Below are 27,302 nucleotides of genomic sequence, written 5' to 3'. Positions count from 1 at the left end.
GTGGGATCCAAACAATGGCAGCCAGCCTTGAGGGGATGCAGACGTGCATGGTTACAGCAACAGAACAGACTGCAGCCAACCTACGCACACACTCCCCTATACGCGGAGTCCAGGAGGGTCTGAGGGACATAGCTGCTGCCATGAGGGAGAGGCCACAACAACTGCCCTCCCAAACTGGCAGCAGTGTGCCTCAGGACATTAAGGACTCCGTGCACTGGGTATTGGTCTCCCTCAGGGCAGACATGGCTGCCTACCACAGGGATGTTGCATCTATGCTTAAAAATCAGCAGCTCCTTCTTGCTGCACTGATGCCATATGTAGTGCCACAGATGGCAGCTGCCGGGAATTGGGAGTCCACATCTGCAACCACTAAGGTGTGTGTGGCCCCGTCTACCTCCCAACTACCACCATCAAGGGTAGAGGAGGCACCACACACATCAGAGGATGAAGATGTGGAACAGATCATCTTCACCCGTAGGAGTTCCCGGTAGTACCAGTCCATGCCACATGGGCAGTGTTTCCCTTAGTCCTGTGTTTGACATCATGCCAGTGTTGGTACTCTGCCAAATATGCACTCCACCTCAACACACTGTTGACCTCTCAGCTATGTACTACTATTGTCCCTAACTTTCCATTTGGCAATTTATGTACTCCTGCACTAAAAGAAACTTTACCCAAACATGTCCTGTGACATGTCCCTCAAACCAGGACTTGTGTTGTGTCCCAATTGGATGGATTCCACAAATGGAGTCACAGACCTGGACATTGTATATACTTTGCACTGTTACACTTGTAAATAAACACCACCTACACAACTACCATGTTTATGTGTGTTGTGACACTTCTACTATGCCTTGTGTTTGTGATGTCTGTAACATGTCTCAAGTCACAGATTGTCAGTACAAGAGTGTATGGATATGTGGGCACATATCTATACATACAGAACCTACATGTTGTACGTTGATGTTGACCTCATCCCCTACAATCAAATCAATGAATATGTGATATATTCAGAAAACATGTATGCTACACCCACTACATACTGCAAGAATAGGTTTGAAACAGTCATCTGGCAATTTCGTCAGCTGGGAGTACCACTAGAACACATTGGTGTGAAACAGAGGGACTCAAACTCATCCATTATTGCCACTGGTCAGTTTATCAGGATAGGAATGATATGTAGGCAGTAGTAACATGTCCCACAGTGACCAACATCCCAAAACAAAACACATACAATGTTAGCTGAATTCCAACACCTATCCTGTCCTGTACATGGTCAATATAGTCAGCTTGAGTGGTGGGAACACTGGATGGCAGGTGCACAGGTACGTAGATGTGTTGTAGCTGCCAATGTAACAGCTCAGTCATAAGGAGGTGTTGAAAATGTCAAGAGAGTGATTTGGATGCAGGACAGAGCCCCCAGGACAACACACAATTTGCACTGTACGCCCATGGGAAGACTCTGAGACCCAAGCATATGGCACATGAAGCAAGGGAGTACCCAATAACATTGATAATGATAAATAAATCAATTAAACAATAATAAATAACACCTATCCTAAACTAACCTATCCTAACTATACATAACCCCCAACAGACCCTAACTACTCTATGCTACACTTACCTTCCACATTTAACTACACACTCTAAATAGTGGCCTCCACCCACCTTATATTACAGGACTCATGCAGGACAACTTACACTAAACTACACATTTACTAACTATGACTAAACAAATATACATTGTTTGTGTTTTTAAAAAAAAAAAATTTCACAAACATATAAAAGCCCCAACATCACCACACACACACACCCACCTACATAGTAAAATATAAAAAGTAGTAAACCCACCCCCAAACCTACTTATCCTAACTAACCCACTAACCTATTCTAACCTACAACTAACCCCCTAATACCCACAAAAAAGAGTAGGAAAAGAGGAGGGAGGGGAGTCAATTCGGGAGGAGTGACATAATGTCATTCAGACGCTGGCTCTATTGAGTCTTTTTTTAAATATTCTTGAGGGCCTTGCTATTCTTGGCCACCTCCTGCTCTATGGAGTCCAACTTTTGGAGAACCAGTTGTACATCCCTCTGAAGATCGTTTATGGCACTCATGTTGATGGCAACTGATGTGGTTGGCTGTATCATGCTATTTGTGGGTGCAGCAGCTGGAGCAATGGTGACGTTGGCAGCTGTGGGCCCCTGCACAGCAGTTGTGCTTGGTACGGCCTGTGTAGGCAGTGGGGGTCCCCCTCGGCTGAATGCCCCACACTCACCAGTGGATCGCTCCGAGCGATAGCAGTATGCCATCCTCCTGATCCCAGATTCCATTGCCAAAATGTGCCTATAGCGCACTGCCCTCTTCTGAAATGCATGGAGTTGGTTCTCATTCATGTTGGCAACTGTAAAAATGAGACAGGCAATCATCAGTGTCAGCATTGTGTGGAGTATGTACAGTAAATCAGCTTACTATCAACATGGAATAGCACATGCACTCCTACTCAAAATCCAGAGGGTACAATGGCCCTGATGGATGAAACGACAACGCTGCCTTAGCACCATTTCCCTTACACCATAGCCATCCACAACAAGATAAGTTAATTCAGATGTGCTTGGACTTTGCACCATGTGTGACAATGCTAAGGCAGCGTCAAATTCACATTGATCAGGGCCACTATTCTTCTTAAGTGTCAAATTTTCAAACATACATCATCTGAAACTTGATGCTGTTATTGTGAGTATGGGATGATGTGGTTTACCATTACAGATCAGTGTTGATAGGTACACATGCAAACCAGATCAAAAGGACCTTTACCTACACAGTTAGCATCACATCTACCTACACATTTGTTGATCCCACCCCCTGTACCCCAGGGGGTATGGCCATGCAGATGAACATCTCAACAGTCCAGCTCATCCACCAATGCATTCCCACTCATACATGGAGACAGGGGGTGGACCATAATTTAGGTGATGACAAAATATGAAGCTGGTATCCATAGGTCTCTCACTTCTACATTCATGTGTGCAGATGTAGACACCCATCAATAACTGATCAGTCAATACCATTCCTCACACACCCATAACCATGCCGGCACACAATTGTACTTGACCTGCATGGACGCCTATCACAATCCATTTAGTTGTCACGTAGGACTACAAGATTATTGGCACCATGCTGGTAGACAAATGCCCACACATTCCTACATGTACATCACAATACAGGGATGCCCCAATTTGTCAAGAAAATGGTGCATCACTGTGGTGTGTGAATGACGGTGTGTTCCAGTGCCATTACATACACAACGGTGCACATCTGAGTCACATAAGGAGCTACATGTGGCTTGTCTTCACCTTGTTTACACAATGCTGGCCATTGATCGCCAGAAGCCTCACAAGATATGACTCTCTCTCCTGCATGGGGAACCACTTCAATGAGACACATTGTCACCATCCATCCTACTCTGCTTTCTGATCATTTTACAGCTCATCACTCCTAGCATTGGGTGCTGAACTCATGACTCGCTCACACTAAACACTTCAACACCACACGGGACAGACAAATCACACTTACATCTGGGTCTTAAAATCTTGCCACTTCACCTATGGTGTAAGGGGGAGGTCCACCTGAAATATATGGATGGAAACCCATGGTTAGAATCACATCACTGTTACTATTAGTGGACAACATATGGCAGTGTGTATTATTTCAGAAGAGTGAGGTATTCATCCAGGTTGTGGACAGTGCAACAGACACACCACTGCATACTCACAATGAGACTGTCACTCTGGTGTAAGAGAGGCATACATCTGCACTCTTACGCTGATCCAGAGACTCATGTAGTGCTACACCCTGCAACAACCATGTGTGGTCAATCTGTAGAAAATGGAACTCCATGGTATGAGGGGGAGTTGGGTGACAGATAAATGAAACAACCCTTGTGCTCTGCAAGACAACTGATTCAGGTATTTTGGCTTGTCCTGCAAGGCACACAGATTCACTTTGTGGAGGACACGCGGCTAAATAGTTAGTCTGCAATTCACAAGCATTGTGTAATCCATGACTGATGTGTCACAATTGGCTGATGGCATCTAATGGCCCATTGCCAGTGCCCCCTAAGGTGGGTATTCCCCCTTTGTAAACATAACGACAGGGCTGATGTATGTGAAATGTTGACATTATTGCACCTTATATGGATTGTCGTACTAGTTATCACAATCCACTCACAAATGATATACTGGCAGTGTTTAACCTTATCAGACATGACACAATGCTGGGGCACAGATGTTGCCAGGAATTTTTTGGATTCCTGCAGATTCTGGAGGTTTCCATCACAGAAATGTAGGGAAAAAGAGTAACTTCAAGCAAAGTTGGAGGTTTGCAGGACATTGTGGGTAAGAAAATGGTGTAGGGATTTGCAGCACACCACCTGGTCTTTCCCAGATGCCTACTTTTTCGAAGTGACTGGGTCTGGTAGGTGTTTGCAGGTAGCAGCCTACCAAAGGCCAAAGAGGGCACAAGTTTCATTGCAAGTGAGACGATATTGGGAGTTAGCCAAGGTCTGCTGGCCCATACATGAAATCAACACCCAAAACCATCAAATCTCCTTTTGCTTCCCATTTGGATGAGAAGCTTTAGTGGGTGGGGCAGAAAGACTGTGTCCATTTGGGGGGGTGGGGGCATTGCCATGCCCATTCTTGGAAACCCTACCCCCTAATAGTCCCTACTGCCTAGTAGGTTTTCTGCCCCCCGGAAGAGGGGCTGATTAGATGTTATTGCCCTCATCTGCCCCAATGAGGGGGCAGAAAGACTGTGCCTACTTTTTGGGGGGGTGGGGGCATTGCCATACCCATACTGGGCATCCCCACACCTACACTAATAAAAGCATAGTCCTTAGCGCCTAGCGGTATTTCTGCTGCCCTGGGTAGGCAGGTTGAGTTCTATACACCGCATCTGCCCCCTAAGGGGGGACCGAAAGACTGTGCCCAATTTTTGGGGGGGGGTCGGGCATTGATAGTCAGCACCCATCCCCAAAACTAATTAAATATAAAATTTCCTGGAGTACTAGAGGGCTTTCTGTCCCCCTGGGGGCAGATAAGGGGGTAATGCCCCCTAGGTGGTAGAAGACTGAACAGTGCCAGCAGGCGAGGCTCACGGGAGGGAAAAGGGTCATGGCGGCTTGTGGCGGGGGTGGTGAAACCAAGAAAAAATGTAAGAATTAAAAACAAAATAAAACTTACCTTTTTGCCATGCCATTGTCGCACCGCTCCATTCGCTCCTCCATCGCAGGCTGCAGGCACAGGCTCCCAGCCTGCCGTGTGGTGAATCCTGACGCAGCTCAGAGCAGCATTAGGACTGGCTGGTAGCGCCCAGCCAGGGAGCTCCCAGGCATACTGGGAGCCTGTGCATGCTCTCTCCTGTTCGGGAACTGTGTTGACGGGTTGGACATAACCTACTGCGCATGTGTGTTTGGCCAGCCCAAGGCGGCCGGCCAAAAACACGTGCTCTGAGGGGGTTGCTGGCACTCCCCTTCAGTGCTTGTCACAGCCTGTGGCCCCGCCCCTTTTATAGTAAAAACATAATAAACGGAGTTTACTATGTTCTTTTCTATGAACGTTTTTTGCAGCTGCTTCTGGCAAGGGGGCAATGCTCCTCTGTCATAGGGGAGGAGCTGCCCCTGAATGCCAATAAAAAACAGGGTGAGCAAAAATCCTTGCCCAACGGGCCTCTCACACTCCCTTGCGTCTAGTGAAGTGGATCCCTGCTTGTGCGCACTGATGTTGTTTACTTGAAAACACAGAAACAACGTCAGGAGATGAGGAAGCTCTCCCCAAACTCCCAAGGCTGTTTCTTTCTAAAGGAAATCCCTCAGGTGCCCGCAGAGGGATTTCCAGTGCCATGTATGTCAGACGGCCAGGAGTCGCCCGGCACACATGAGCACCGTGGCGTCGGACGGCTCCTGGACATCCGACGCACAGATCTGGTTAAAATCACGCAGGACTAAGAATCTTGATTCTTGATCAAATGAAAGTTGAGTAGTAATATAAATTAGGAGCATTCAGTTTTTTTATGTGCTATGAGGAGTGCTTAATGAGTAGTTTAAATACACACATGTAGTTGCCTACATATGATACTGTACATATTTTTAAATAAAATGCTAATTTTTGAGAAGTCAGGAAGCAGCATATATGCCCTTTACCGGACTTGCAATGTGACACACAGAATACATATTTGCTTCTCCGTCATGATCTGTCCAGTTCAGGATTGCGAAGTTATGATCTCACGAGACCCATTCGTGAGGAACAACTTGCAGAAAGAGTTGGTTAACTTCATACCCCAGATTTTGAAGACCATAGGTAAAGAAGATGACTTTTCAACGCAGTTTTGAGTACTGTTCTAACAAATTATTCTTCTAAAATCATCTTAAGCTCAAAACCTTCTGAATACTGTATTATTTTTTATTCTTTACATCCATGTTAGCAGGATCTTTTCGAGCCTGGTGGGTGCCCACCAGCCTGCCCTGGCAGCAGAGGCTATGATCTCTGCTGGCCTTGCAGTGGACCATCAGCCACATTTAGAGATTTCTCAGGTCATCAGGAGAGACGCTGCGGCAGTTCTACTGTACCTGAGTAGTGCACCTTTTAATGTGTCGTCTGTCATTTTTTTGTTTTCTGAAATCAAAGTTCAGAAATGGGAGTTTTCTTTTTAGAAAACGAAAATATAAAATGCGTTATACGGGAAAGTACTTTTCTCTCAGAGCGTGGAGCCATTCTGCGTTTCAAAATGGGCCTCTAAATCAAGGATTCAAACCAGCACAGCTAAATGAGGCTCTACAGATGCACATCCGGCACTACTTCTGACTCTAAATAGAGCGGGCAACCACGAGGTCTGCATGTGGGAGCATTGCCTTTATGGCAATGCTCTTGCACCCACAAACTCTAAATGAATCCATTAATCCACTAACCCTCTTGTCCATTAACAGTAGTCAAAATGTCCACACCGTTTGAGAAAAAAATATTTTCATTATAAGCAAGACTTATATCTGGAGTTGTTATGTACAGAAAGAAAAAGGGTATATTCGGAAACAAAATATGACATGAGCAGGCCTTCACAAAGTCATTATCAATGCAGCTGTGGTTAATCAAAATGAAATGCCGTTTACATAATGAAGCTGGCATGAAATTCATTTAATTAACTATCTGGAAAACATGGAACTGGATCTAATAAATGAACATTTACATTATAACATGTGCATTCAGACAAGTTAATGTACATACATTATAACCGATGATGTGCATTTGCATCAGGTCAGTACGTCTGGAAGCATGAATGTGCAGCATCGCCTCAAAAATTACATTCAGACCAAATTATGCACATTCACCTACAAATGGCACAATTGTACATTATTATAAGACAAAAAAAAACATATTTACAGCAGTGCATTAAGAACGAACAGCGATGGCCATAAATCATCCCATATGAATTCAGGGAAAATACAAAGTTCATGCATATGTGCTGCTTTAAACAAATACAGAAGGAATTTCCGTTCAGGATGGATAACTCCAATCGCTCTGTTACATAATTCTGCTCATGCGCTGACATTCCTGTCATATAATGGTTTCAATTTGAGTTATAGGTATAATGAGTGCATATTACAAAATTGCTACAAATATATTTCAAAGAGAACTAAAATGCATCAGTTAGGGTGTTTTTAAAAAGAACACAAATAGGGCGTTCTCTGTCATGTCAGCCTCCTAGTAACTGTGTCTGACTGTGGTTGGCGCTTGCTTTCTCTCTGACAGTATTCAGGAATGTTGCATTATACTGTCCTGTGTTTTGTGAAAGGGGAAATTATGTGATAACTGCAGCCATTATCTGTGCTAGCTTCACACCTATCCTTAGAACCTTTAACTCGCCCAAGTCATTCCTAGTCAGCAAGGAAGCTAAACATTTAGGGGCATATTTATACTCTGTTTGCACCGAATTAGTGTAATTTTTTTAAAACTCTAATTCGGTGCAAAACTAACTCCGTATTTATACTTTGGCGTTAGACCCATCTAGCACCAAACTTATGGAGTTAGTCATTTTTTGGAAGTGGAAACCTACCTTGCCTTAATGAGATGCAAGGTAGGCGTTCCAGTGCAAAAAATGACTCTATGGCCTTAACGCCATATTTATATTCCTGAGCTAAAATGTTGCACAGGAGGGGTCAAAAAATGGTGCAAAGCTTGCTGTGCCCTGTTTTTTTAACTCCTGGGTCAGGGCAGGCGTTACGGGACCTGTGGGCCTATTTCCATGGTGGAACCCCTACCCACACCAGAGGAACTGCGGAGGATGGGGGACCCCATCCCAGGTAAGTACAGATAAATACAAGTAATTATTGCATTTTATTTTTTAAAGTGGCATAGGGGGGCCTGCAATGGGCCCTATACATGTCACAGGGAGCAATGGCCATGTCTAGGGGACCCTTGTCCCCTGTGCTGGCCATTGGGGTGTCATGTGGCATGGTAGATTTAGCACCATAAAATGACACTAATCTGGTGAGAGTCATTTTTTTTGTTTTACTCTAACCTGCCTAAAGGTATTTTTTGGTGCTAAACCCCCTTCTTCCATACCACCAGCCCTACCTGACTAAAGTCATTTTTTTTTTACTCTAGCCTACGCTTTGCACCAGCTTGCACCATTTCATAAATATGGTGCCTGGCTGGTGCTAACCTTTTTGGTGCAAAACTGCGTTAGTGGAGTTTTGCACCAAAAAGTATAAATAAGGGCCTTAATCCGAGACAGCAAGTCGCAGGAAGCAATAAATAAACAGATGTTTTTTCAGCTAGATTTATTCAGGTGAGAAAACCTCTTGGATGTCTCCCATCGTGAACACTTAAAAGATGTCTAAACTTGAATTTAACAAGAATTCCGATTTGGTCTTGAAATTTAACAACAACCAATACCTCGTCTTAAATCAACTATTAAACCCAACCCAACCCCTACCACAAACCTTTTACCAATAATGAACCAATCCCAAATCCTAACCCAAACATAATCCTCACCTCAAAGATAGCCCCTACATTAAACACACCCTACTGTGGGGCTGATTTAAGAGCCCCTAGCGCCTCCTTACGTCGTATTAGAGTCATTTTTTTTTCCACGCTAATGTGGCCCAACAAGGCCAAAATCGCAGCTCCAAATTTACAAAGTGGTGCAATGCATGCATGGTGCCACTTTGTAACCCCTGTGTGCTACATTATGCCTGTGCCAGGTATAATGGATGCAAAGGAGGCGTTCACCCAATGGGGGGGGTGAAAAAATGGTGCAAAGAAATCTAAGTGATGAGCTCAGAGCAGGCGTTAAATGGAGGCACACCATTGTTTACAACGGGCCTCAGTGGGCTTTGGAGGATTAGCGTCAACATTTTTGGTGCTAATCCTGCTAAGCTCCGAACTAGCATCATAAATTTATCTTAGATATGGTGCACATATGGTGGCATTAGGGGGGGTGCCAAGGGATGCATGAAAAGTGGTGCTGCACTGGGTGCAGTGCCAATTTTCCTAAATCAGGCCCTCAGAACCACAATCTCAGTGACCACTCCAACGCTATGAGTTCAAAAACTGAAACTAAATGCTCCCCAATCCTAATCATGGCCTGGGTTCGGGCCTTATATTAACCTGATCCTAAAAACAACCCAACCATCAAGAGGACCCAAGCTCTAGCTACAACCCAAAACCCAGATCTGTGTCTCATTCTAAACCCAACCGTAAAGCTCATCCGATTACCATTCACGACCTGAAATTATTAGCGCCCACAAACATTTTCATAACAAGGAACAACCTAAAACCCAATCCTAAATCCTAGCTCCAATACAAAAGCTAGTTCCAACCCAATCTAGCTCAATCCTAGACCTAATTTTCAAACCCCCAACCTCAACCTTATCTTAATGCTATTCTTCAAGATAAGCACATAACTCTGCATTCAATGCGGTGCCTGCTGGCTCAGTCTCTGAGGACTTTCTTTATCGGCTGCTTTCAGAAGATGTTTCTCCAGTCTCAGCTATTAGAGGCGTCTTACAGTAAATGCTAAGTATTTTCTACTATTCTCTGCCAACAGCCGGACTCCTGGCTTTTGACAACTCATCACCCCAGTCCGGGAAGGTGGGAGCACTTAGAAGAAGGCAACAGAGGCCTAAAGTCAGAATTACAGGGTGATGGGAGAGGTTTAAATCTGGGTACATTGATCTTCAATTGTGACACCTCTGGTATGCGTGAGAAAAAAAACATGTACATTTTCCGTCATTTCCCTTATAACTGTGCTGGTTGCAGCAGCAGAATCACATTTATCCAATGTCCTATATGGATTTGTTAAATTCTCTATTTCTCTTTCACCTTCTCTTGCTCTCTTGCTCTTATTCCCCCCTCTCTTTCTCTCTTGCTTGATCACTCTCTCTCTTATTTTCTTTCTTTCTTTCTCTCTCTGTCTGCCTCTCTCCCTCAATCTGTATAAGCTGTTGCAAACTGCTTATGTCACATGAAAAGATATTATATGTTACAAGCCAATCATAAACAATTTGATCATTACCACAGCAAGGGTGAAAACAGCAGAATTGTAAATGTCTTCTTAATTGCCCACTGAATCATCAGGGTCTATAATTTACCTAATGCGTGTTCGGATTATTGCATCTGGCCTGTTCTGTGGGCTCCGAAAAGCAGACAGTGTGAAATCGGGCAAGAAGTGCTATGTTGGCTTCTCATACGGGATATGGTTGGTTTTGAAACTCCTGTGTTGTGAACAAGGCCAAGTGGGGTAGAAAGTACAAACAACCATTTGCAGTGCAGTAGGTCTCACATTTGCCTGAGTTAGAGCTATTGGCATTGTGAATTCATAGCTGGACATTTCTTGCCACATAAATTGGTCAACACTGCCTCATAATTTTGTGTTTTCCTCCCACATAATTCCAGTGGCCCTGCATATAACTAAACACTTCCATTTACCATCTTCCTCTACCTAGAGCCAACATGAAAATGTTAGCATTTAGCATCCTAATTTATATCTACCATGCTAATTCCAACAGAATACCACTTTTACTACCCCACCATCGGAGTTGCTGGCTGGCTAACACAATTCCCAAAACAAGACAGCCATGGAGGAGTAACAAGAGGAATAAACTAGAATGGTAACCCAAACATATCAAGAGTGTTCAAACAGTCATAGTGTAATAAGGATGTTGAGCTGGCCTGGATCATAGTCACAATTGCAACAAAGAGAGATTAATAAAGCACATACAATTATCATGTAAACCCAATAAAAACCTTTAGCAGAAATACATTTTTGGCATTAGACTGTGATGCTCAGAATAGCCACTAGTGCACACCACAATGAAAATAGCATTTGTAAGAAACATGGTCATGTAACCATATAGTTAGCCCCTAGGGGGCATAGCCACATAAAAGAAAATGTTAGAAAGTAATGCACTGCAACCATATATTAAGCCCTTAGACAACCAAGCACATTACATGTTTTTAGGGCTAGCAGTCCTACTGCAATGAAATTTCAAACAAGGCCTTTAAAACACAAACTACTGGAAGCTGTAAAACACAAGTTACAACCAGGAGAGTGCTTAAAAAGACACTGAATGGTGGGAGGTGTTATTATTTTGGGGTCCCCACTAACCTAGTGTGGGGACCCAGAGATCGTGTAGACAGAAAGAGCATGTTGTAGTGAATATTTTAAAGGTTGTCTCATTATCAGACGATCACTACTGCCTTATGAGCAAAAATATTTTGCAAAAGTAATGCCCTTCAAAGCATTTGGTGGTGAGTTTCCATGCCCCGAATATTGTACTATGTTAATATGTTGAATGTAATGCTTACAACAGCTCCTAGAAGAAACCACAATGGAAATAGCATATGTAAGAAACATGATCATGTATTCATATACATAGCCCTTAGCAAGCATAGCTGCATGAAAAGAAAATGAGTGAATGTAATGCAGTATAATCATATATTTAGCCCTTAGAAAACATAATGGCTTACACATTTTCTGAGCTAATAAGCCTACTGCGAAGATATGACAAACAAGGACCTTAAAATACAAACTACTCCAAGCTGTAAAACAAAACTTCTACCCATAAGAGAGCTTATAAAGGCACTGAATGGTAGGAGGGGTTATTATTTAGAGGTCCCCACTAACCCAGTGTGGGGACCCAGATATGATGTAGATAGAAAGATCACGTTGTCATGAAATCGTCAAATTTTTTATGCTTATCCTGGAAAGCACCTAACTATCGTAAAAAATGTTGACGCTAGTTCACTAACTACCGCCATGATGTGCTGTATCTTAAATATGGCGTGCACATGGTGGCATTAGGGGGGGTGCTAAGGGGCTCAAGAAAAGTGGCCCTGCACTAACTGCAGGGCCACTTTTCATAAATAGGCCCCTTAGTCCAAGATTTAAGAGGACCTAGCGGCATTCTAATGAAACATTAATATAATTTTTTATGCTAATGTGGCGTTATATGGCTAAGAACACCATGCCATATTTACAAAGTGGTGTAATGCATGCATTGAGCCATTTTGTAACGGTTTGTGCTACATTATGCCTGTGCCATGTATAATGTATGCAAAGGGTGCATTCCCCCGTTAGGAGGGGCAAAAAAATGACACAAAGAAATCTAAGGGATCTCTTTGCGTCATTTGTTTGGCACTTTTAATGCCTGCTCGGAGCATGCGTTAAAAGGAGGCTTCCATTGGTTACAATGGGCCTCTGGGTGCTTTGCAGGATTAAGATAAAAAATGTTTACGCTAATCCTACAAAGAGCCAAACTAGCATCAAAAATTCTGATGCTAGTTCACTAACTACCGCCATGGTGCACTGTATATTAAATACAACACACACATGGTGGCGTCAGTGGGGGGCGCTAAAGGGCGCAAGCCACTTTTCAGAAATATGCCCCTTATTAATTCAAGAAACTCTTTCCATAACTTTATTTCATTTCCCTCAGTGTCCTTTCTTTCTTGTCTTCTTTCCCTCCTTCTTTGCATATTAAAAAAGAAAGCATCCATGTTTGACTGTGTGCAAAGAAACTGACAATTAGTCATAAAGCCCTTTTCACTCTTCGGTAACATACGAGCTGGTGTAGATTTTCGGTGGTGAATTTTTGCCTACCATTTGGGAGGAGAATAATCCTGTCATATTTCAAATGTTTTCCCCCAGCATATAGAGGTTTTAGTGCCTAAGAGGATGGGTCTGTCATCCAATAAGTCACTTGGGCACTAAAATGTCTCACAATAAATCTGCCAATGACTGTGTCTGACAGTGGAGGTAAGTGCTTAATTTGAGCCGGTGGTCACTGAAGGGGGATCAGCACTTATTTTCCTCATAAAATATTTCCCCAGAGCATGCAAGGCAAAAAAACACAGAAGAAAGACAGAGGAGGCGGAAGGAGGAAAAACTGTCACGAAGAAGTAAAGCAGGTACCAGTAAAATAAAGAGTAAGGCTCTCATTACGGCTTTTGGCAAAACCGCTGCGGTTGCAGGCGGCAAAAGACTGACAGTGTTAATAGTATCCTATCTGCCACATTACGAGTCATACACAGCACACAGCCAAACGATGGCCACAAATCCGAGACCTCCAGGACGACCGAGAGTGGAAGATAGGTGGTCCCACCACCAGCACTGCAACGCCAACACATTCCGCCCTCCATATATTACAACCCACAAATTCGAACAGCGTCATTGCACGGCGGAAATCCATTGGTGGTGCGACCCGCCGTGGTGAGAAACACATCTCAGCCAGAACACCACGCACCATTGGACAGTTTGAAAACCCCACACCTGACACACATCCACACACCAGACACACCTACACACCCCACTATAAAACACCACCCCACACAATCCACAATCCTTTACAACTCAAACGATGATCACAGACAGCGAGGAGCCAACAACATATGATTTTGCACTTGCATAGGCTCTTTTAGACTTCTCACTCAGCGCACACCACACAACTGCACGAACAACACTATACACACATTGACACAGCACACAAACACCACAAAACAACCAGCACACACTACCAAGCATCCCCCACCTTATCAAGCACCTTACACTGCACCCTTGCACAAAACACCCATCGCCCCATCCACAACACAATCACCATGTCCCGTCAAAAGTCCAGTCAAAAGAACCCACGCTTCACAGATGAAGAGTTGAGGGTCCTGGTCGATGAAATTGTCAGGGTAGAGCCACAACTGTTAAGAGCACAGGTCCAGAAAACATCTATAGCCTGAAAAATGGAGTAATTGCAGAGGATCATTGACAGGGTCAACTCAGTGGGCAACCATCCTCGCCCGAGGAAGGACATCAGGAAGAGGTGTAACGACCTATGGTGGAAGGTGCATTCCATGGCATCACAACATCAGATTGCCATTAACAAGACTGGTGGTGGGCCCTCACTTCCAGAGTTCGCATCATGGGAGGAAAAGGTCCTGGCCATCCTGCATCCTGAGGGCCTGACTGGAATAACCGAAGGAGTGGACTCAGGTAAGTCACTAACACTCTCCTCGCACCAAGTACTCCTGTCCAGCTTGCATTCCTACCGCCTATCACTCCCCAGGTCATCCCATCTCTCACTCCACCTCCCACTCAATCAACAAATGGCCCTAGCCCCTTATGCCACTCAACCACCCAGCCACTATCCCCACACAGTCCCTGCCCAGTGCACAGATACCTCAACCAAGAACCATCACTAGAACTCCCACAATGCACCTGCCCAGCCACATGACAACCTGAAACGTTCACGTCACTGTGCAACACCTGCATGGCTAACTATTGCACCCCCTACACCTACTGCATGCTACGACTGAGGACCACTCCATGGCAATGGCAACAATGCAATCTTTATTCCTCAAATCGGAACGGAACATGGTAGCCATTTCTGTATCCATGACCCACAAACTGTATCAACAGTGCTGCATCTGTCATTGCCATACTGGGATACAAGTCAAGCCAAATTACCATCACACAATGTCAATACCAATCACACCTCCACTATGTAACTCCCTCTCACTTCATCTACAGGTAACCCTGCCACAGTGCAGAGGATACCTGAGGCAGCCAGCGTTCCCCAGAATGAAGGCCCCAGTGTGGACAACGCATCTGGATGTCTGAACAGTGACGACTTACCTAGCCCATCTGGGACTTCTGGTCAGTCCAGCACTACCAGCCTCCTCCCTGCCCACATTATATCCCCCCCTCCCTGTGGCACAAACAGTACAGCCAACCCGCACCCCAGACCTGTGTACCAAGAACTGTTCAATCAGCAGTGTTTTCTACCGTACAGGGATCAGAGTCGATCCCTCACACCCAAGGCGATGAAGGTCGTGGTGTAACTGGTAGTGGGAACACCATGCCAGGGGCAGAGGCCCAGGGGGGCATTGTGTGTCAGTGGGATGCTGTGGGCTAGAAGATGGGGTCCCCAAGGCAATAAACTGACCAGGGAACCATCTCACAAGTCCTGGGAGCATATCAGCAATACCAGAACAAGATGGGCCAGATACTCACCATCTTGCAGAAAAACCAGAGGCTGCAGAGGGAAAACCACTGGGAGGCCACGCAGAAGTGGCAGGCTCACATTGCCACCATGGCCTCCATTGCAGGGGTGCAAAAGGAACTCACAACTATCCTGTGTGTGACCTCTACCCACCAGCCGGCCCTTTCCACTAGCCACATACCAACAGAGTTTTCAACATCTGCTGCAGCTAGTGGAATGGAAGCGCTGCCTGAGGAACCACAGGCCACTGGTGCCCCTCCCTCTGTAGCTGAGGAACCCCCCACGAATGTCACCATCCATCCAGACATCCTGCAGGAGCTGATGCCAAGACCAAACCTGCTGCCAGGAAGTGACCCTCACCTGACCATTCTCCCTTGTGTGCCACTGAGACATCCTGTTGACTGGCCAATGTCACGTCTCCATTATTCCACTGGCCCTTGGACACTGGACATGTACTACCTACAGCTGGGCCACCTACTCTGATTATTATAACCACCATGCCCCCACTCATCACCTATTGGACAATAGAAGCACAATAAACACCACAGAACACAGCTACTGCATTTGCATCTTTAATGTAACATGTTAGAATGTGTGTTCACCAGAAAGTGATGTGTATCAATCCATGTTCACCGTAAGTCTGTTACATAGACAGGAGAGGGAGGATTCACCAGCAGGTAGCACTGTATCTCAGACATTTTCCAAAATCGATTTGTCATGGGGGCCACTAGTTCAGGCAGATACCAGAGTAGCTCCACTAAAGCGACCTGCAAATAGACCAAAACAGGGACAACTATCAGGATAGGAGTCATGGTGGCACACACAACACATATGCAGTACATTATAGTTGGCCCCAGTGTGACTTGCAGGTGGCATCGGAAAACAGTATACCATGCCACATTCACAATCTCTGGAAACACATTTCCATATTCTAGCATGCTCACCGCTGATATGGGCCAACAAAATACACGTACAACTGTTAGGAAAGGCTAGTGTCCATAGATGGAGATAGGAATAGTCAGGATAAGGAGTTGTCAATACATCAGTTGTCAATACATATAGTTGTCAATACATCTGCTTTGGAGTATGCAGGACTGAGAACACACCACATGCCTGTACATAGGAGATGTCAACCTACCAACCTGCATTATTAACACGTCAGACTTGAGATGAGTAAGACAGCTCCTGATGGGCAATCTCTCTCCTACCACAGGCCACACAGAGGGATAGGTACACTGGACACCTCCACTGATGTAAATGACCAGGTGGAGCAATATCAGAAGGCAGATAAGAAATCAGAGACATGACAATACTCATTACACATATCAGAATGTCACTTGAAGTATTGGTTGATCAGCTCAGTCCTAGAGTCAGCTGCACATTCATCATCATTCTCAATCTCACCTCGTATGTCACCATCATCAGCCACTGGTCCAGCTGCCAGCTCTTCTTCATCTAGTAATGGTATGTGACGTCTCAGGACCACATTGTGTAGCATTTAGCAGGCAACAATGATATGGCAGACCTTTTGCAGAGTGTGGAGCAGGGCACCTCCAGATAAGTGGAGGCACCTGAATCTGGCCTTCAGTAGTCCAAAAGTCCTTTTTATGATAAGCCCTGTCCTACCGTGGGCCTCGTTGAAATGGTGTTCCCCATCCATTGTAGGATATCTCACTGGTGTCAACAGCCAGGGAAGGTTAGGATAGCCAGAGTCACCTGTGTGCACAGAGGTAGGACCTGTCACCATACCAGCAGAGACACAGGGCAGAATGGGATGACATGTGACATCACAGATTCACACATGATATTGCATACATACCAATTAGCCAGCTTCTCTCTCTCTATAGCTGTGCCATCATGTATAGGACATTGCTGTTCCTCAGAATGTGGGAGCCATGCACAGATCCAGGAAACTTGGCCTTAACTTGGAAGATATACAGACCACCTGGACATTGATGGAATAAATGTTTTTACTGTTTCTGTACACTTATTTATTGGCCCTGGGAGGAACCAAAGCAATGGGGGTGCTATCTATGACCCCTATTGCATACACATGATGTGTCTCATATCATAAATGTCATCCTTCACAGTGGGCAAATCGGCACATTGGGGGAACCTGATGTAGCTGTCCATGTTTTTCACAAAAGCATTCAGTATATCCTTCAACACATGACTGAACATGGGCTGTGACATCCCTGCTGCCAAACCCACTGTAGTATGGTAGGAGCCTAAGGCAAGGAAGTGTAGCAATGACCAAACCTGTACTGTGGAGGTAAGGCATATTGATTGCGTTGCAGCCAATAGATCCGTCTCCAACTGATTACACAGTTCCAAGATGGTCTGATGATTCAGACGATAGGTGTGTATGATGTGAATCTCCTCCATGGTAGCAAGGTCGACTAGGGGGCGGTACATTGGTGCATTTCTTATTCTCACCTTTGCACGGTGCTAGACATAGAGAGGAAAATGTATGATTGATGTCCACTATACACATGCTGGCTAACACTAAACTTGTAGCACATAACAAACACTGTTGACATGTCACTAAAGTCTACACATACCAAATAGGGCATGTTGACCAACTGTGTATGCCATCCTGGCAGCCCATTGCAGCCCTGGATCAACAGCATGTCTCACACAAACCATGTGTAATGTTCCATGTTACAGCAGCCTATTTTCCCAGTACGGAACATGTATGTACCAATTTCAGTGCCACATATGATTACCCTGCCAATGAGGCCTCAAGTAACTGCACGTTCTGTAATTCACAGCCGCACATTTAACTCCACGGTGCCATTTATGACACATGTATAGGGCAGGTCATGAGGGCAAAATATAGGGCAACTCCGCATGATAAACTAAAGGCTGGCATGATGCACTTATTTTTGCTCTACAAGCCATGAAATGTGTTTAAAACAGCAGCCGCCTGTCCCGCATGCACAGGACAGATGGAAATGACCTAATTCCACCAGCGTATGTGGTCATGACAGTCGCAACTGCTGTGCAACTCCTCATTGGCCAATGGGAGACTAGGGCCAATGATAATCACCGTCGGCGGTGACAGTCTTGTACGCAGTGGCCGTGACTGCCATTTTCTGCCACCTAGCTCATTTGACTCCTGACACTTGTACAAGCAAGAGTTCTACAATGTAAGCTGTTGTGTACTGTCTCTGGGTGCCATCATGCCACATCCTGCAGGTGATAGGGTCCCAGCCTTCACTCAGGAGGATTTGGAGAAACTTGTGGACAGGGCCATACCCCTGTATGTACAGCTGTATTGGGCACCAGAGGAGCATGTGAGCCCAATTCCATTGTCCGGTGTGATAGGGTTGTTTGTGAGGCGGTAAGGCATTGCCATGCCGTACTGGGAATGGATGCATGCAGGGGGCATGGAGTAAATGTGATTGTGGCGTGTAGACACCTTAGTGTGGGCATGTGATGTGTATGATGTGTAGTCCACTGCTGCTGATGTGGTGCCCCTCTACATGACGTTTTCCTTCTGCCTACGTCACCTACGCAGGTCAGCGCCCATCAGAAAAAAGGGATCTGGCCTGGCATCGCCAAACAAGTGTGGACCCTGGGGGTCCATAGCCAGCGGAGCACCCACTGCAGAAAGCAGTGGAATGTCATGAGACCCTGGGCCCAGAAGACTGCAGAGGCCCAGCTAGGTACGTTCTCCAAATGAAGGAGGGGTGCCCGTCGGACCCTGACCCCACTAAAGGCCCACATATTGGCAGTGGCCTACCCTGAGGTGGATGGGTGCTTGAGGGCAGCACAGCAACCACAAGAGAGTAAGTTCGGGCTCTCACACATGATAGGTCTTGTTTGGGATTAGGTGGCTTAATTGTGGGCAGATGTGCATGGGATCAGTGGGAGATGCACATCGACAATGGATATCAGTCACCCGGGCAGGCTCTGAATCGATTATGTTTGCAAATACAATGCTGTCAGTGTATATCCAATTGGCATTTTTAATGGTTGGGTGAGTGTGGATACCCTACACATTGTGTCAGACCAGCTTCTTCCATCTGCATCAGTGTACCTGAGGTGTAAGTGCTATCACATCAGTATTTATCTCCCACAATGACTGAGGCAATATCTATTTTGTACAATTGCTGGCATGGACTGATTGTGGGGGGAGCATCAGGGGTCCACTACATGTATGGCCTCAATGGGACAGGATTTTGTGCATGGTAGCTTACCATACTGACATACGTTGACTTAAGAGTGTAGGAAATGTGTAGGGAAACAACCATGGCATTCTGCTACATGTGAATTCATGTGGGCAAATAGCACAGCAATATCTCTTATTGAAGCTATCATTCTGTGGATTTTCCTTTCTAACAATGGTATGGTACTAGATGTGTTGGGTTTCCTGGGAGGTCTCTGGAGTCTAATCATAATATTTACATGTCATGCATGACATCTTCTTTAGCATTGCATCTTGATTTACCCAATGTGTTTTTGCAGAAATGGTGTGTCATTGTCATGGCATGGCATGACCTGCATAATATATTTTGGAGGGAATATACATGTTGATCTGTGTAAATGGCAGGTAGGCATTGACCCTTTTGCACCCTATCTTTCACTCTCTCCCTCCCTCCCTCTCCTCCTCTGTCTTTGTGTGCATCAGCAACATCAGGCAAGGAGAAAGGGCACTGGCAAATGGTGAAGTAGAAGCCCACGGGACCCAGGAGGCTGATACCAGCGGAGTCGAGGGGACCAGTGGGACAGAGGGCAAAGGGAGTACCACAGAGGAGACTGGATCATCTACATCATCTTTGGATTCCGGTGTACGCTCCCTGGTGGTGGCGGACCCATCTGGGACCAGCCCAGCACCATCCTTGTCAACCACCCCCCTTACCAGCACAGCCCTTCCTGTTGCTCCCCACCCACTTGTCTGTGCCCACCCACCCAGGAGGGTGGGTGCTCCTTCCCCACAGGCACCTCTGCCCCAGACCCAGTCAGCCCTGCTGCCCTCAGTGAGTAGGCTATTGACCTCCATCTCTGTGAGTCTAACAGCCATTGTGAATGCCATCCAGGGACTGGCAGCTCAGGTACAACAGAGCAATGCCTACCTGAAAGGCACTCAAAGTGCCCTGCCTGGCCTGCAGAGATCCTTTCAGGCTGTGACCTCATCACTGATGGTAGCCAGTGTCCCTTTGTCTTCTGTCCCCCTTCAAGCTATGTCCTCCCAATCCCATACCCCTCTCCCTACACCCATCCAGGGCACACAGCCAGACCGCCATTCATCCACCTCAAGAGACATGGTTCGCAGTGACAAACACAAGCACCACAAGACCCACCATCGGCATGCACACGGAAAACACCCACCTGCACACACAACAACATCCACTCCCTACACTGACCCCCACACCAACCTCTCCTTCACAGACACTACACCACTCACACATGCTGCCATGACACCAAAACCCCCTGATCCAGCCACAAGTCCCATCATGCCCACAGTCACCACACTTCCAGACCTGCATACATCCACCTCATTCACCACATGCGTACTCACAACAAATACCAAGACCCCCACCTGCAGCACATCCACCTTAACTGCAGGCACCACCACAACAGACAGTCTCCCATCCACCATGGCAACTCCCTGCACCTCATCCCTCCCTCCCCCAATTCACCTATACGCTGTCACTCATCCACCCAGCAGACACCCAGCACACACATGCATTCAACCCATGCACTTACACCCAAGACACCTACAAGAACACACCTTACAAACACTCTCTCTCCCTCCACTCCCAAACGCTTTTCCCATGACTGCCCTTGTGTCCCTAAGAAACGATTCCTGTTCAAGTTTTCCCTGTTCCCTACCGCACTCTCACCCCATGGTTCCCCGAAGCACCCTGTCTCCCTCCCTGAGCCCAGCCCTTTCACCTCCCAGTCCTCCCCTGCCACCTCTGGAATTGCCATGCCCTTCCCCCTGCAAAAAAATCAACCCCCCCCAAAATCCATGGTCACCCCGTCCAAGCCCAGAGTGAAGGAGCTGGCCCCAAAAACTAAACAGAAAGCAAAGCCCCCATGCCTAAACCAAAACAGAAGCCCAAGGACCCCCCTCCCAAGCCTAGATCCCCAACTCCGCCATCCCCCCTCACCCCTGAGGTGCCTGCTTGCCCCATTGGTGCCCCTACCATATGGAGGCCACTTTGTAGTCACAAGTCAAGTTGGCCAATGACAATTGCCATATGTGCCTGGGACACATGGACATATTGGACTGGCCAGTTGGCCTGTTTTGTATATAGTTAAGCAGATTTGTTTTTCTGCATAATATATATGGGCCAACTGCATATTGGTTTTGATGGTTACATACTGGTCCTACCTTTCCTTCAACATGGATGTGTTGTATTTGTGCAATTTGGTTTGTGTCTGTTATGGGAACGTGATGTGATTGTATTGCAGCATGTGTTGTGCAGCTAACTTGTGCATTATACTTGGTGTGATGGTGTTGTGTGGCATTGTGTGGTTGTGTGTACGTTCGTGTGTGTGGTGAAGGATATATCATGTGCGTTGCGTGTTGTATGGACGTGGTGTGACATCTGACAAGTTGTATGGCAGTGTTTTGGTATTGATTGGTTGTGTGCAGTTGTTACGTGTTGCTGTCAGTATGTGTTGTCATGTGGAAGGGTGCAGTGTTCTTCCTTGCAAATGTGTTTTTTGGTTGTGGTTGTGATATCATTGTGTGACTCGGTGGTGTTGTGTATGATTGTGTTAGGCAGTGGCAGTGATGTGTGTGTGTGGGGTCCTGTGTGTATGGCACGTTTATGTTGGCAATGGTGTGTATAGTTTGTATGTGTATGTTGGTGTTGTGTATGTGTGTTAGTACACATGTTTGCATGTTTGTGCGTGGCCACCCCTAGCCATTCCAGCTGTATGTTTTGTCTGCTTGTATACTAATGGCCTTCCCTCCAGTGTGTGCTAGGTGAGTGTACTTACGGTTGTTGTCTTAGTCGCTGGTTCTGGAGTCGTAGTGCCATCAGGCGCAGTGGGAAGACTTCAAGTTCAGGTTCCATGTCGGCTCCGGACGTGTCTTTGTTCCTGAAGGTGAGTGTCTCTTTTTATACTGTTCGTTTCTGCCAGGGTTTTGGTGGTGGTCGGACAGCCCAGGAAATCCTGGTGGTGTGCAACCTCGTAATATGCTCGGCGGTAACATGGTCCCAGCCGGACTGGAGATGCCTGCCACCGTCCGCGGCGGTCCGTCTGCACTGGCGGTACTGGCGATGTATTGGCTGTGTTCCGTTGGGAACACTGCCATTGTCTTCTCCATCAGGTTGGCTGCGGTGCGACTGCCACCTCCACTGTGGTGGTCCTCGGACTGCCAAACTTGTAATGAGGGCCTAAGTGTGAGAGGCAGGGAGTGCCTGACTATGACCCTGGATTTAAGAGGTACAGACCAAACAGCCTTGGTATTTGGAGTACGGAAGTATAACTGCACCTCCTTGGGCTTCTGAGGGCAGTGGCACTCTTTATTTTACAAAATAAGCACTGTAAGGACATTCAACCATATGTGGGCTCTTCATATATAACCTCAAAGTGGCCTACATAAAAAGCCCCTCTAAAATGCTGGAGGTGCTGTAAATAAACCATGTTAGGGACATTTACTTTACCTATGCATGAAAGTATGCCACCCTCTTCCTTGCATTCTTTCATAGAGGTTAGTCCAGCAGACGTGGTTGTGGATTGGCCACATTGGTTCAGGCCATTCATCTGCTGCCATTCCTGGCGGTATCACCACCATACTAGGAGCCTCAATGGCGGAGACATTACAGTTACTGCCAGCTGGATGTCTGGCACTTAAATATGGTGGGCATGCCTCAGACAGATTTCGCAAAATCAGCCACCTCTAAATCACATCCTGTTGATATGCAAAACACACCTGTTGTGTTGTTATGTATGTAATTATTATAGATACTGTTATGTATGTAATCATTCTATATACTGAGTTGTTATTTGAAATATGTTGTTTAATTGCGCGCGTGTCTTCATCTCGTGTCGGATTCGAGAATGTATGGAGAGGCGTTGGAGATCGGTGGAGGATTGAGAGACGAGACACGGAGACACGCAGTGCAGTGGATTCGGCAAGCCTTATTTCCTGTTTATACTTAATAAATATTCCATACCAAATATATGGACTCCGACTTTACAGATTTGGCGACGAGGGTGTCGGAAGAGGTTGAAACAACGTTAGAAACCCGCACGGCATAGAAGGATTGATATGCATTACCGGTAAGGCTTGCCGGGATATCTAGAGAGTGAACTCCGTTTTTTATTGTACGTGGATTACATCTACGGATTCATTATATCATCCTTTACTTTTTAATGAGTATGTGTTGGCAAAAGAAGCGTGTATGAAACGTTACCGTTAATCCTTGGTGACATTTGAAACGGCGCTCACCATTCTTCTTCCCGTGAACTGCTGAAAAGGATCCAACTACATTGCACGCGCTCTTACGCATGCGTTAACTAATTAGAGGAAAGGTTTTGGCAACGATACTTTAAGCCTAGCTGGAGCGTTTTGCTGTAAAGGAGGACGAGGAGACAAGGGAAACGAAAAACAAAGAGTTTTATTTTTCTTGAAATATTTTGGACATGCGTTTAACAAGAGGAAATTTGTAATAAGAATTTTTTCTATACAAGTACATTTTATGGAACGATTTCTAGTGACATTTGTTTTTATTTATTTATTATTTTTATGTTTTCATTCCAGTTATTGTGTATAAAAAAAAATATTTATTTTTGAACATTAACAGATCTAATATGGCTACACAGCAATTTTCTCTTCAGCCTCCACAGACATTTTGGCCAGCGGGTGCGAGTCCATGTATGAAATGGACGGAATGGAAGTCGTATTTTCTAAATTTTCTAGAGACTATAGACGAGGAAGGAAGAATGAGTTCAGAAAGGAAGAAAAAGATTTTTCTACATTCAGTGGGCCCTGAAGGACTAAAAATATATGAATCCATGACAAAGATTAGGGGCAGTGGGGACACTAATGTATTTGAGAATGTGTTAAAGGAGTTTGATAATTACTTTGCACCTAATGTATGTTTAGGTATCCTAAGATACAAATTTTTTCAGAGAAAACAAGAATGTGGTGAGACGGTGGATGAATATGTTACTGCGCTCAGAGTTTTAGCGAATGATTGCAAATTTGATCATTTGCAGGGGCAGTTAATTAGAGATCAAGTAGTAATGCACACCCGTGATCCAGCAATTCAGGAAAGACTGTGGATTAATGGAGATGCTGAGTTGGATGATATTTTAGCTATTGTAAGGAAAGCTGAATTATCAAGTCGTAGTGCGAAGGCAGTTAAAACGGAAAATAAGGAGTTTATGGAAGACACAGTTAACAAAATTAAATATAGGGATGTGAGTAAATTAAAGAAAGAAAGTGGAAAGAGTCAAGAGACATCAAATTTTGATGGTCAAAGGTGTTATCGCTGTAATAGTAGCTCACATTTGGCTTCTTATAAATATTGTCCAGCACTGAAGCAGAAGTGTGTAGCTTGTGGAGTAATAGGACATTTTGCTAGGGTATGTAAGAAAAAGAAAAAGAATAACACTGTGAAGTATGTGGATGGAGTAGATGATAATTCAAGTGTAGATGAGGATAAGATCAATAGAGTCATGCAGAGTAGTAAACTGATAAGCAAGGATCAAATGTTTGTTTTCAATGTACGTGAAGAGTCAGGTTGCAGTAAAAAGAAACCAGTGTGTTTAATGCGCATTGGAGGGATAGAAATTCAAGTTTATGTTGATTCAGGTTCTCCTTTTACTATAATTAATGAGGAAGTGTGGAGGTCAAAATTTGTTCGAAAATTAGGTAAAAGTTTACAGAAACCTGATATTAGTCCAGAAGGGTTTTCTGGGGAAAAAATAGATTTGTTAGGTTTCAGGGAACTTGTTTTTGCTTTTAAGAACAGAAAGTCTATAGGAAAATTATATATAGCAAGGAAGGGACCTTCAGTCCTAGGTTGGAAGGACCAGGGAGATTTGCACATCACACTTGATCCGAATAGTTCGGAACCAGTCATGGTAGTGGATGAGGGAGAGAGCATTGCAAAAGAAATGTTAAAAAAAATTCCTAAGGTTTTTAGCGGGAAAATTGGTATTTTAGAAGGTTTTGAACATAATATTGTTCTCAAGTCCAATGCTTGTCCAAAGATTCACAAGGTGAGGAACATTCCCATTCTGATTAGAAGTGAAGTTGAGAAAGAATTAGATAAGTTGAAGGAAGCAAATATCATTGAACCAATCGAATCTTCCGAGTGGATTTCTCCTGTGGTGGTAGCTAAACGTGCGAATGGTAAGATTCGTTTATGCATAGATTTGCGCCACCTGAATAAGAATATAGTAGTGACAAATTTCCTTTACCACGGATTTCAGAAATGTTGACATTAATTAAGGGGGCTAGATGGTTTACCACCATAGATTTATCCGCAGCGTACCCTCAGATCAAATTAAATGAAGCGAGTAAAAAGTACACAGCGTTCATTACTCCAGTGGGATGTTTTCAATACAAGAGATTGCCGTTTGGTTTAGCTTCGGCAGCCGCCATCTTTCAGAGATTGATGTATCAGCTATTTGGGAAACATACCAATGTAAGATGTTTCCAAGATGACATACTATTATTTGGAAGGGATAGAATGGAACATGATAAAGTCTTGGAAGATGTGTTGAGTATTCTGGAAGAGAAGGGTTTGACTGTAGAACACTCGAAGTGTAAATTTGGAGTACAGTCAGTAACCTATCTTGGTCATGTGTTAAGTGGGAATGGTGTGACCATGAAACCTAAACTAGTAGATGCCATTTTGAATTCTCCACATCCTTTGTGTAAAGATGATGTCAGGTCATTTTTAGGAATGATTGAGTTCTATGCGAAATTTGTGAAAGGGTTCTCTAGCAGAGTGTACAATATCAGACAATTGTTGAAAAACCATGTTAAATTCAATTGGTCACATGAGTGTGAAGTGGAGTTTGAGGATGTAAAAAATGCAATTGTGCAAGCTCCTATTTTGGGTAGTTTTGATCCTGATTGTACAAGTGTAGTAACCGTGGATGCCAGCAACAAAGGATTGGGAGGTGTACTGACTCAAATTGATGCTTCGGGAAAAGAGGTAATAATTGCTTTTGCTTCCCGTGCATTATCACCGAATGAAGAGAATTTTTCGGTAATTGAGAAGGAAACACGTGCATGTATATGGGCACTGGAGCATTACAGATCTTTTGTGTGGGGTAAGGAATGTATTTTACGATCGGATCACAAACCATTATTGAAACTGCTGACCACTGAAGGAATGTATAAGGCATCAGCAAGAATTGCAAGGATGTCAATGCGGTTGCAGGATTTTGTATATAATATTGAGTATGTTCCTGGAAGAAATAATGTACTAGCAGACTATTTATCCCGTATGCCCACAGAGATTTTGGAATGGAATGAAGAAGAAGTGGAGGAGTTACAAGTTGCTTTGATTCATGATGACGAAAATTTGAGCATAAGGGAAGAGGTGTGGAAGGAAGAATATTCCAAGGATTGTGATTTACAAAATGTGTTAAAATGTGTTATGAAGGGTTGGCCTAACAAATCTAAAATGTCTAATATACTTAAACAGTTTTGGGAGGTGAGGAGTGAGCTCTCAGTTGTTAAGGGAACTGTTTTTAGAAGTGATAGAGCTATTCCTCCAACGACACTTAGGTATAGGATTTTGAAGTTATGTCACGAAACGCATTGTGG

The 27,302-nt window shown here is 44.9% G+C and overlaps 1 long non-coding RNA gene across 1 annotated transcript in view; it reads left to right on the top strand.

Annotated features, from left to right (window-relative positions):
• LOC138300960 (uncharacterized) overlaps positions 1–27,302 on the top strand; it is an 82,647-nt gene that overhangs the window by 23,961 nt on the left and 31,384 nt on the right. The gene's annotated exons all lie outside the window — the stretch shown is intronic.

Source organism: Pleurodeles waltl, chromosome 6, assembly GCF_031143425.1.
Source record: "Pleurodeles waltl isolate 20211129_DDA chromosome 6, aPleWal1.hap1.20221129, whole genome shotgun sequence".
Classification (NCBI taxonomy): domain Eukaryota; kingdom Metazoa; phylum Chordata; class Amphibia; order Caudata; family Salamandridae; genus Pleurodeles; species Pleurodeles waltl.
Note: the sequence above shows the minus strand (reverse complement) of the source record. Positions and strands in the feature narration are given on the sequence as shown.